The 12031-nt window shown below is 38.4% G+C and overlaps 1 long non-coding RNA gene across 1 annotated transcript; it reads left to right on the forward strand.

The window, feature by feature from the left end:
• Positions 1 to 292: 292 nt before the first annotated feature.
• LOC110831958 (uncharacterized) lies at positions 293 to 12028 on the forward strand. The gene is made up of 2 exons (XR_002543761.2): positions 293 to 527; positions 11503 to 12028. It is a non-coding gene; the product is annotated as an uncharacterized LOC110831958 (long non-coding RNA).
• Positions 12029 to 12031: the final 3 nt, after the last annotated feature.

Genomic DNA, 12031 nt, shown 5'->3' on the forward strand with positions numbered 1-12031 from the left:
ATGTCGAGAAAGAAAACCTGATAGTATCGCATTCGTTGTCGGAATCCTTCATAAACGTAGAGGCAGACCTCAGATCATTGGAAACGGATATGTGGGCTAAGAAAACCTAAATTTTCATTGTACATATTTTACATTTTCCCGAATGTTCCGTGTGGGCGGTAATATAGTCCAAGGAGTGCTACGTAATGCATTTATACTTTAAAACTTCTATATCAAAACAGGCCAGAGGATTTAATCCGTGATAGCTAAAGATGTGCTAGTGATAATAACATATCTGTGCACAATTATTTGTACGGTACGATGTGCGACAGACCAGATATCGGTCCTCGAAAAATCCAGTGTTTTGCCGATGCGTGAATGAGAGAAGAATGAAATGCGCAAGACCAGTGTAAATGGCAGTCAGTTGGCAGGTTCCCTGAGCCACCACCAACAGTTGCACATTGCCTGGTTGACGAACTAGAAGCCAAGCGCCACTATCGGGCGTTTTCGTGAGACCTGTCGACAGTTACCGTTTCGTCAAATATGTGGTAAGCAATAGTTATAAGATAGCAGCTGTGGTAGGCGGCTATAACTACATAATACTGTTGCTGAATAATGTGTTATTTGTGTTCAGCACAGAGGTAGATCTAGAGAATCGAAGTTACGCTCATTGAATTGTTAAGTTAAGTTCTGATTACAATTTTACAACAGGCAGATAGCAAAAAAGATTTTAATTTAATTGTGACGAACTTAACGACACTGTTGTTAGATCAGACTATATACCGTCGAATGATAGGAAGATCAATGAACGGGAAAGAATATTGAAAGAAGTCGCAGTGGCTTATCGTAAAGTACCATGCCGACACGTACCTGGGGAAGGCTACAACAGAACTGCCAAGTCAGTCTGTCTCCAGGGCGAGGTTTCAACCTGGAGCCTTGGAAATACGACTAAAACTATTACCTACTAGACCGCGAAATTCGACTCAAGTGTTCTGTAGCCTGACTCAGTGGTAATCAACCTTTTTTGTTCGCGTACCCCCAGATATAATTTCTCTTCAACTTTGTACCCCCAAAGTTGTTGGTGTATAATTCAAGTTATACACATAGTATATAATCTACATTTAAAATAAATTAAATAATTACATTACTGATTATTCAGTGTTTATCATAAAATAATATTATTTTAAATTTCACGTAACCCTAAGATGTCTTCGCTTACCCACGAGGTTGAATACCACTGGCCTGACTGACTGGTCTGTTGTTTAAAAATGTATTTCAACTGCTTAGACTAGACAGTGTCGAATGAGAGGAGGATTATAAGTTAAGGCGTGCGATGGATGTGGAAGGAAGAGATCGTGGTCTCTTTTGAGATAATATCTCGGCAGTTGCCTGAAGGACTGAGGAAAAACGCAAAAACCCTCAGAATAGCAGTCTTTGAGCCGAAAGTCGCGGCCGGACTAAATCTCGGCCCGGAGTTCGGCTACCCTGTCTGAGTCCTTTTGTGATTTTCACCAGTCTCTCTAGACAAATGCCAGAATAGTACCTCAAGATATCATATGACCGCTTCCTTCCATATCTTTTCCAATTCATTATTCATGAACCTTAATATTCAATTATTTAAGAAATTTCCCGTTCTTTATAGATGTCGGAAGGTTTGTTATCTTGCTCATAAGAACTCGCCAGAGCCAGCTGAATCCACTACACATTCTCATAACTCTCCTTTTTTAAGATCCAATTTAATATTATCTTCTCATCCGGAAATGATATCGTACCTTCAGAAGCTTCTCATTAGTATATTTTTAAATATTTTACAAATACGTGTGTAGAACATATAAAATAGGCTGTAGGTGAAAATAAGTATAAAATTTAGTCAGTCAGTTGACTCTGACGTTAATATATTGCTGATAGAAGTCTATTGTTGCTAATGTAATCGTACTATGAACATTACAATGCACACAATAAACTATTATTACTGCATCTGTTTCGTTAAATCTCCACCCTATCAAAAAATTATTTCAAATCTCTATCAGTTTTTGACATTACGAGGCGTTATGAGGAAATCGGTCAAGTTCGATTTGAGTTTGATATGAAATCGGAATTACAATCGATTGGTTCAAATGAAATTCGGACAATTGTCAATTCACACCCTCAAACTGAAATCAGTTCAATAGTTCGTAGATTAAATATAAAAATAAACAGAGAGGACTTGCCAGCGACGAATTCATTTTGTACTCTTTGATCAAATAACGTTTACAACATATTAAAAGGGATTATTGATCAGTGGGCCTCAATACTGATCCTGCGTCACTATAATTGTTGGACTTGTATCATGGAGGTCTCCGTCACGTCTATATTGGGAAATAATAATAGACATGTCAGTAATTTTAATTCTATGCGTACCTGTCAATTACGTGTCGCCGACGACAAATTCGTAAGCTTGTGTGCCCTGAGATATTACACTATACACTATACAGGGCTATTCAAAAAGATTGTCGGGGTTTTGTGAATTTTTATGGGGCAATGCATTAAACATACGACTATTATCATTACACTGGTGGATAGAGAAACTCTCAAAGTTTTGTTCTGTACCGCCCGCCATCCAGTAGTTACGCGATTGGCCGCCAGGTGCCAGATTTTGCAATATGGCGTCTAACGGTAAGAAGAAGGCTTTTTGTACTCTCGAATATAATCAAAGTCGGTCCGTTACCATTGTTCAACGGCACTTCCACACGAAATTTGGGAAGGATCAAGATTTGTCCTCCCTCTACCTGCGACTATCCCGGATCTGAAGGTACGTATCAGAGCCGCCATTCTGAACATCACCGCTGACACGCTGGGGCGTGTGTGGGAAGAAATGGACTATCGTGTAGATGTCTGCAGATTGACAGAAGGCGCACATATTGAGCATTTATAATTCATGTAAAAAAACTTTGAGAGTTTTGCTACACAATAAAACAAGATTCGTATTCCTACCTCAATTGTACTACGTGTAGTGATTTTTTAAAACCCCAACAATCTTTTTGAATAGCCCTGTATTTAGTATGTTGACTCGTTGGAAAGGCTGAGAAACACTTTTTCTTTCGTGGGTTTGACTTAACAATGAATGTAAAGAACTCGTTCAGAACGTTGGCCTTAATCTTGATGGACACGGAAACATACGATACCTTTAGGAGTGAAACAGGAAACAAGCATCTATGTGAAAGGGGTTTACATGGAAATCCACTAAGGGTAGCAGATCTATACGGGAATCAGACTCGATAAAGCTGCTGTTCCAAGTGAATAGAAAAAAAAATGTTGGTCCAATGAAAGCACGAACACATTCTGTTTAGCTTGTAAGGCACTACAAGTTGCAGGCTATAATTATAATATTATCAAATGTATTCGTCGTTATGGTATGGATATGAAATCTGAGCCCTCAACAGAAAATACGTAAAGATAACTGAACCAACAGCAATACAATTTCTGCGATGGATGTTGGGACGTGTACCAATTAAAACGCAAACCAACAACAAATAGAATTAGAAGTAGGTCCAACCTGTGTAATAAACAGGCTCTCCTAACCTCCTCCGAGATTGTTGTTAGGCCGCTGCTCACACCATCTGCGCAAAGGCTGCGCAGATGATAACGTGGTGTACTCACGAGTAGAACGCGTGTTTATTCATGAATATTATTGATCATCGAAATCGTCTATCATTTAGTAAAGCGTGTCTTAACAAAGCGTCATCGAATAGAGACAATACAGGAAGTGGTAACAAAATTTCGGAACGCAAGAAGCGTTTGTCTGTGACAAATGTTAATCGAGCGACAAAGTATCTGGAAAAAAAAAGACCTTACCGATTTCAAGCAGTGCGTTAGGTGCAACAACGTCATAAGTCTGCAAGAATTCAATATTGCCATTGCTTTCGTCGTTCTGTGCGTATCTAGTAGTTAGAGTTGTGTTTTTAAGAACGTTCTGTACATAGCAATGCGATACGTAATTATTTGAACAAGTTTAAATGAAAAGGAAATAATACAAGAATAAATGTCACGAACATCTGCTGCAATTGGCACCAAGTAGGATAGCCCAGATGGTTTTAGAACACAAACCCATTGATAAACGAGGTGTGGGACTTCACAGAAGAAGACTGAACAATTTATTACAATCTGGCACGGGTCACTGACGTATTTTGTAGATACCGTTAATGACTATTAGATCACTTTCTGGCATGTTATACTAAATTTTGATAGGATATATATAACCTAAAAATCTTAAAAGTACTTCAATCCAAAACTTAGTATAACACAAACATGCTTCATCAAGTTTATTAAAATATCAGTTCAAAGAGTTCCGGGTGTCTGCAACCCAACAGAAATCCACTTACCCGCAACTTTCTGTGCCAAGTTAGTTTCTTTACTGTGAAATATGCGATTGGCCTGCATACATGCTTCAGTCGATAGAGAATTATAAATAAACACAACAGAATTTCTTTCTCAACAGGTAGCAAACGTTCATAAATATTATTCTTGGCATTAATAACAAATTCAGAGTTTGAAAATGTACATAAACCAATGTGTTCATTGCCACTGAAAGCGATCCAGAATTTTATAGGTGCCTCTTGGGTATATTTAAGCGTATTATAATATTATTCCACAACTAGTACAAACTCAAAATTAATCTAATCATGAGTTTTAGGTGATTTATGAACAATGTAAAGCCTTGCTCCTTAATAAGTTCAAAATATCATGTTAATGTAAAGACGAAAGAGAGGAGGTAAAAATTATTGGAACCTCGTCTTCTCTGATACTTTTATTTGGATATTTCACGACAAGCACTCAAAGTGGGTCAAAGCTACCACGTGTGGGGTGGCAATTGACGCCACAGTTGTGTCAGTAAAAGAATTTCGAGAGCCATTGGTTTGGGACCATGTTACGGCGCAAATGATAAATTTTGAATTGTAGCTCATTAATTTATTATATATTTTTTTGTAGATCAAGTCTGAAGGTTTCAGACGATGGAGCATTAATATAATAAAGGTGAAATTATTTTTAACGAAACTCAATAAGGTATAATGTAATATGTAAACGTATGAAATCTGAAGTGTTTAGATAATGTACTTTGCTAATGAGACTTAAGTTGTGTGAAAAATGAGGGAGATTTTCCGGTTATAATAAAATCGGACAGGATTTAGACGATGGAATTTAGTTTCCGGAAACTCCAGTCATAAATCTGAGAGGTGGTAACCCTATTACGGTTGCATGGCTCGAGAAGATAATCGTCTTTTAACAAAGAAGAGACTGCCTGCCTCTTCTGTTTCCTCTTGCGGGCAATTTGCAGTTTATAATCCAATTTTCGCACGTCAGCACTCACCACAGTGAATGAATTCTTGACAACCATCAAAACTGACACTGGAGAGAAATGTTGCGCATTCAACCTCTGTGACTCACGGTCTGGTTACAGTAATAGCGGGTTTTCCGAGGATTGGTGCACTATATCTTACATTGTACAGTGCAAATGACAGATGGTGACTGTCTGCTGGGTTTTTGTATATAGCTCAGAACAAATAACAGTCTACAAATCAAATTATTACTATTATGAGATTCGAGGTTTTCACGACGAGATTTTCGCCTTCTAGGTTATAGTTAAGATAGATGCAGCATGATTCTCCAAAACGTTCGTAACTACCAACAAGACTAGACGGTGTTATAACCCAGAAGACAAAAATGTAAACGTCTAAACATATTAGTTTACAAAAGCATATATTCTTGTAGGTATTATTGACTTTGAAAAGACGTCATGACTATCCACTCTGCAGATTAATTTGAAAACCACGCACAAGGATAGGCCTTTATGAAATAATTTTAGTAGCGAGAAAAATACGTTTTGAATTAATGGGTGCTTCGCCTCACCATTTCTGAGGGACGCAGTACTTGACTTTAAAACTCGTGTTAATTTTTCATCATACGGCTGGTCACACCATTAAATACCGAAAGAAAACAGCTATTTTTAAATAAACCATAGGAAACCAACAAATAAGTATCGGTAGCTGTTAAATAATTTTTCCAGGTAGAAAAATTTGAATATCGATATTAATTATGCCATAATTATGCCATGGATGATTTGAGAACCACCGACTGAGAAACATTGTTTTAATATGTCTGTTACAGTTAAGCAAATTGTTCGAAATAGGACGACCTACTGTAGCAGAATCATCAAAACAACGTCTGCAAAATGCAGTTACATGTCCTCAGAAAATACTCTAAAGAGGAAGGCGAACTCTTGGTAGTTAATTTTGAATTTGTCGCTTAACTACCTTCAATAAACCCAAGAATGGGGTGAATTAGGCCCTGCAGTACTATTGATTGTAGTGACACCCAGTACAAGTCCGTACGAGGAATTCATTTCCTTGCTTACACTTCTGGGCGGAGACACACAGAAACACAGAATGTTTAACTTACTCCGTGGAGCAGAACCCTTCTGGAGAGGCCCACAGTCGCTCAGCGAGTCAATAAATTCCCCGTATGGAGCTCTAAGGTTCATTACTGTGTTCACAACAGCCTGCCGCTTAACCTAGGCCAGACAAATCAACTCCATACCCTCACACCCTATTTTCTTAAAATCCATTTCAGCACCAAGCGCCGATTCGCCTTTATTCCAAAACCAAGGAATTGAGATACTAAAAGAGAAAGACGCAAGCCTTCAGATGCATTTCCGCTTACATCATGCGAAAGTTTACACAATCAAAAATAGTAATTCCTCGATTCGGGAGGGGAAGGATGAGAGTCAAAGCTTTGAGCTCAACACTAAATTGAAAATATTTCTCTCTCAGAACATGTGCGTACTAAAACGATGTCGTTCTTCTGGGTTGTGACGTAGGTTTCTATCCGCGAATCTACAAGGCGTCAAAAGCCAGAACATCGTCATTTTCACTGCCTTGGAAACATCAAATCTCATATGTATGCACTAATTTCCTGTGGCAAGGTTTTTCTGTGATTTGTTTAACGACGCTGTGAGTAGTTGAGACTATATAGCGTCGAATTTTTTTATAGTGTTCTGTCTGACGACAGGTCCATATGAACAGGATCCTTCCATCCTTTTCTCGGACTGGGACCTGTTCATATACGTTCTTGGCAGATGATCCAGAAGTGGTTTGCCATTGCCTTCTTCTGTGTGTGAATGGAGTAATTGTTGGGATGCCACGGAGAAACCGGGGAAGCCCCCGGAGGAAAACTCCGTGTTGCCTAGACCACGGCCTTGCCCAACACAAGTTATAAATTCGAGCACCACCGGGAATCGAAGCCGAGACCCCAGGATTACAAGGCCAGCGTTCTAACCGCTAGACCACCGTGGCTCCTAGCGTCGAATTACAGGATAATTAATACTAAATAATGAGTTTGAATGGATATGGAAGGAAGCGACCGTGGCTTGTTTTAAGGTACTATACCGGCATTGGAAAGACCTAGCAAAACCAAAAAAAACCTGAGTAAGAATAAGTGGTCTCCGAGATAAGATTAGAACAAAAGACCTTCCAAGTATGAAGCAGGAATGCTAAACACTCGGCTGCATTGGTCATATTTGTGTCTTAGGATGCTACATTCTGATCAGAAGTCTTATACACGTTTGATTTACAGAAACCTTAAGATAAAAATTTCCTATGAGCTTCATGCGAAGTAGTGGTGGTAACATTCGACAGATACGATCTAAAATTAAATTCATCCGATAATTCTTAGCATAGCTCTTTCGGTACCAAATTTAGGCAACATCCGTTCAATAGTTTCGCATATGAAACATGCGGACAGACGGATTGACACTTTTTTCTTACCAATTCATAGTTTCCGAGGTCCCCGAATCAAACCCAAATTTATGTTACTAGTGATTTTTTTCCGTTCTCCTTTTATCGTATTTTTCACCAGTACATGGACCATACTTCTGGCCCCGATGTTCGTTACAGATAACGAGCAGTCGATCAGTTTATAACTACAGCTTGAGTAAATACTGCCTGTTATTGTTTACCGACACTTATGCTTGTAATTAAGATGCGAAGTTGGATGGGAAACAGACTCAGAATCTAAATAGATCGACATGTGTAAATAAAGCCATTGAAAACATATACAACCCATGCTGAGCCATCGACCAATGTGTTTGCTTACTTTCAGTCATCATTCAAACATTTGTTTACTTTTATCTTTATTAATTTTTCTCTCCTTCCTTCTTGTCTTCCTTTTATTAGTTATTTCCTTGCTTAGTCTTGATTCGTTCTAGTCTTTTATTTTCTTTCCTAGGATATTTTAATTACGAGTTAGTGAGAAGGGAATGTTTTTGTCAAATGGTTTCTTGCTGCCACTTAAGAAAGGAAATACGGGGGTGGAAATTATCAGCATCACGTGCAGAATCGAAAATAAACTTAACACGAGGTCTATCAATTCTGGATGTTTAATGACCCTCCTACATTTCATCAGTGTATGGAGAGATTTATGCTTCGCTCATTTCTGTTGTAACACATAAAATTTAGCAGAACAACCACAACATTAACGAAAACAATAGATAATTCTAAAACTGTTGTCAGGTTTTGAGCACATAGAAGCAAATAGTCGCTCAGTTAGTTAAGAAATTCTACGGAAGGTCCATTACCGTGTTTACAAGATTCCGCCACTGGTCTCTGTCCTTTGCCAGATGAAACAAGTTTACACTTCACGTTATATTTCTTTCGATCCATTTTAATAACATTCTCGAATCTATCCACGGGTCTTAAAAGTGGACATTTCTCCTCAGTTTTTCCAACTAAAATCTTGCATGCATTTCTCATCTCTTCTATGTATTCTGTATGTCCCACCACCGATTATGATTCAAATAAATGAATTAAGCTGGCGGCTACACATGAAAAATATATTTAATGTAAAAGGAGGATTTGAGGTTCTCATAGCGGTGATTACAAAGATTGCTGTCTTCTGGGTTGTTGAGACGTGTAGTCTGTTAGAAATTTACCGACGTTTCAGAGGTCCTTGCTGCCTCCATCATCAGGGCCTGATGATGGAGGCAGCAAGGGGCTCTGAAACGTCGGTAAACTTCTACCAGACTACACGTCGCAACAACCCAGAAGACAGTCATCTTCAGAGTCACCAACGTGAAAACCTTAGTCCTACATTAAGGAAGCAGTTTTTCTAATTTTATTCAGGGAAAGTTTCAAACGCAGAGGTCATACTCCGTTAATACATTAACCCGTTCGATTAAAGACTCGTCCTGACCTTTACACTCACACCCATGGCATTTAGCAAGGACCCTCTAGAGGGGTTTATGATACACTTAAAATTAAACCAAGTTAGGCACTCTCGGAAAATTGTAGTTTGGGTGCAAACACGTTCCTGATAAGGGAATGGACTCCTAGGTTCAGTTTCATTAAACTGCGCGACGAGACACCGAAATGGGATCACGTCTGTTTGAACTGTTCCAGATTATGGCATCCTTTTGTGTCTCAGACGACATAAAACATTCTCTGGCTTTGGAAGTGTTGTTAACAATTAATGTTTATCCCTGCCTTCATCGTATCATCGTTTTATTAACACTTCGTATTTTCATGAAATGAACACTTACTTTAATCGACTGTTATCTTATTTCTTCGAGATGGACCGGTTTTGAAAGAGAAGACGACGAAGTTTATAGACAAGTTTATGAATCATAAATAACACTAAAAACGCGGTTTAATATAAAATGGCTAAATGCAAATTGCAGAATTGAAAACATAACCGAGAAGCGTGTAAAATGAGAGACGATGGAGAATATAATGGCGATCGAGTTTAATCAAGCGTTAATGCTTAGACCTGTAGTCAGGAGGTACATGCTTCGAGTCCCGGCCAATCACGGGCTGATGGTTTACACGGGTTTCCTCAATTACTAAAGGTGAGTGCTAGGATAGTGTAAGGGGCTACCAACATTTCCACTCGATTCACAATTTCTCGACGGTAAATAATTTTTGTAGTTAATAGTGTCACTGAATTCTTATTTACGACCAGTTTTATTTTTATTGAATTAAAGAACCTTCTTCTATTATTTTCATACCAGAGGGAAGGCTCCTTGAAATATCGTATAACGGAGAACAACTTTTTGCGTGTTTTCATCAGTTACACCCTTCCTTCGTGTTTTTTTTCGTCCCTGCATCTCCTTCCCTCCTACCCCCTTATTCCTTTCGTATCCCTGTTATTTAAGTTTCCGTCACTCATGTTATAAACACTTCTAAAAACTGACTAATGGTAGCGACACTTGCCATCTAGCATCATTACTAAGAAATTTTAGATCTCTGGGAGCACATAACATACACCAATATTCATATAACATACGTATCTTATACATACGTGTGTAAATATAAGTTGCTAGATATCGAGTCATACTTCTTTCAAAGAACTTTTCGAACACAAAAAAGACCACTCCATAGATGCAGATTTTTCAAGCGAGATATCTCATTCATAGCTGGGAAAATGTTAAACAGAATAAACTATAGAACTGACTTTATGAAAACTAATGCACACTCTGTAGTTGAAGAGCCTTCTACAGTAATATGACGCCAAGTGAGTGCAGAGATAACGCTTTCTGACTGAAAATTAATTTCTCTCAAGAAAGGCATCCTAATTTGGGGGAAGAACCAATTTGTACTGATATAATGTCAAAGTAAAAACATTTCTCATCAATATGCAAAACGAAAACCATTCTGGAAATGAGAAAAGTGTTCATCTCCGTAGTATTAATAAACTCCATTCCACCCACTTTCAATTACAAATATAAATTCTGGCCTTTTATAATGGATCAGAACTTAAGTTCTCATTACTTTCAAGTATTAATTCTCTTGTGATTATGTGGCCATTTGCTTCTCAAGAATTTTCATCATACTCGTATTCGATCTATGCATACTTAACTGTATGTTTCATTTACAAATCAACGTACTCGAAGTGCATTGTAAATGAAGCAGACATTAGGCAGTGGGGTCCACAGTGGCCGTGTGGTCTGAGGCGTGGGCCTTGTGCCGCTCGGTCACTGGGACCGTGGGTTCGAATCTCACTCAAGCCATGGATGTTTGTCCGCGTTTTTCTGTGTTGTGCTGTCCTGTGTACAGGTAGAGGCCTTGCAACGGGCCGATCCCTCGTCCAAGGAGTCCTACCGAATGTCTATAGATCGAGCCAATGAAAAGTTGGGACCCGCAGTGCTCAGGCACTTGAAGAACGGGTCGTTCCCAGTACCAGTATTAGGCAGATGGCAGTCTTGAAGACGATAGCATGAGAGTGGATAACATTTGCAGCAACGCAAACTTCATACAGATTCAGGCTCTTAAGAATTACGGACCTTAAAATTAATTAAATGCAATAGAACTAGCATATAGTAACAGCCTAGACAGTATTGTATATACTCCATACTGAACAACACTGCTTACAGGACAATACTTTCTCATTTTGCTTAATGATAAACTAAGCACTATAACTTCATTAATTAACATTAAATTACAATTACTATATGCCAATCTGTGCTCTATATCTTTTAATCCCCATTATTGTTTACAGAACAGAGGCAGAAATGAGCTACAAGAATGGCTGGAGACAGCATAATAATCCTGATATCAGGTCTTGCTGTTGTCACATTACTCGTTGTGGGTTTAATGCTTGGCTACATATGCATCTTCAGACAAATGTGTTGCCCTACTGATGATAAAAGTACAAAGAGGTGGGGACCTTTCCGCGACAAAACTCGAGAAGCGATGCAAATGGCCGACATCAGCAATACGACGCACATTGAAAGTCTCACGATCGAGATAGATCGAGCATCCAGCGCGTCTTATCATAAGAAATTATCTACGTAGTGTTCGAAAATGACAAAGAGTGGTGACCGCAGAAGATGCTGTAAGAACCTGCTAAGTATTTTAAGTTTTGTGGTTTACAACATTGTCTAAATTATGTACTTATAAAAGTCACTGGCAGGTAAAACTATAAAAATATACCTTATAACTTATATTATAAGCTAAATTTCCTGAATTTTTGACAGACCTGTGTATAGAAAATAAATGAAAAATAAAATCATAATTTGTACATATCT

Source organism: Zootermopsis nevadensis, unplaced genomic scaffold (assembly GCF_977971745.1).
Source record: "Zootermopsis nevadensis isolate Lab colony 2312 unplaced genomic scaffold, Znev_1.0 Znev_ptg000024l, whole genome shotgun sequence".
Taxonomy (NCBI): domain Eukaryota; kingdom Metazoa; phylum Arthropoda; class Insecta; order Blattodea; family Termopsidae; genus Zootermopsis; species Zootermopsis nevadensis.